The sequence below is a fragment of the Orycteropus afer genome, unplaced genomic scaffold (assembly GCF_000298275.1).
Source record: "Orycteropus afer afer isolate SDZICR_OR568_19922 unplaced genomic scaffold, OryAfe1.0 scaffold00886, whole genome shotgun sequence".
Classification (NCBI taxonomy): domain Eukaryota; kingdom Metazoa; phylum Chordata; class Mammalia; order Tubulidentata; family Orycteropodidae; genus Orycteropus; species Orycteropus afer.
The window spans coordinates 173,129-174,111 of record NW_006922473.1 but is presented as its reverse complement, the minus strand read 5'-3'; positions in this window follow the sequence as shown (position 1 = coordinate 174,111).

The following is a 983-nucleotide window of genomic DNA, read 5'->3' as shown; positions in this document are numbered from 1 at the left end:
GGCTGGTGGGTTTGAACTGCAAACCTTCTGGTTAGCAGTCAAGTGCCTTAGGCATTATGCTACCACAGCTCCTGTGACTCATGTCCAGATTTCTAAAGAAACTGACCAAATGATCAAAGATCCTTGGTGTTGAAATACCGACAAAGGTGAGGCCATTAGGAGAAGAGACCTAAAAGAACTAGACTAAAAGTTTTGAAGAAAGTGTGAAAGTGATAATAAACTTTTCAATCCCAGCACCTGTGAAGAGGTGAGAACACATCAAAATTGGTCTATAACGGCAGCAAAGTCTCTGAAGAAGGTGAGAATGAACTGTTGAAAGTATCTTTTTCAGGAGTTTGGACTTAACATTCATCAAGCTATGTAATTTGACATCTCTCATATTTAAGTAAATCGAACAATAACAGGGGCTAAAATTGTTTGGGGAGGTCTGGTAGCATAGTGGCTAAGGCACTTGACTGCTAACCAGATAGCTGGAGGTTCAAACCCACCAGCCACTCCTCGGCAGGAAGATGGGGCAATCTACTTCCGTAGTGATACTGCCTCGGAAACCCAAGGAGGGGTGGCTATGAGTCGGGTCCGACTCAACGGCACATAACAACAACAACAACAACAAAATTGTTTTATGAGATATGCTTTTATTATGTAAACTCTTAAATATAAAACAGCTTTTCTCTTTTTGTGGGGCAGGATTTCAATCAACATCTATACCTCTGCAGTTAAGTCAGTTAAATCTACTTCAGGATTAAGGAATGAGACACCAAACATTTTTTGACACATTAAACAGACTCCCTGGCAATCATCTGTACCCTCTTTGTCTAAGAATTCTCCACCTGCTTTTTGTTCCTGTGTAGGATTAACTTTACTATTGTTATTTGACCAGTATGTACAAAGAGCATTACACTACAAAATGTATAAGAAAAAGTAATAAAATATTCTGAGCTAAAATTGAGAAAACAAAAGTTACATACAACACACATCTGGTT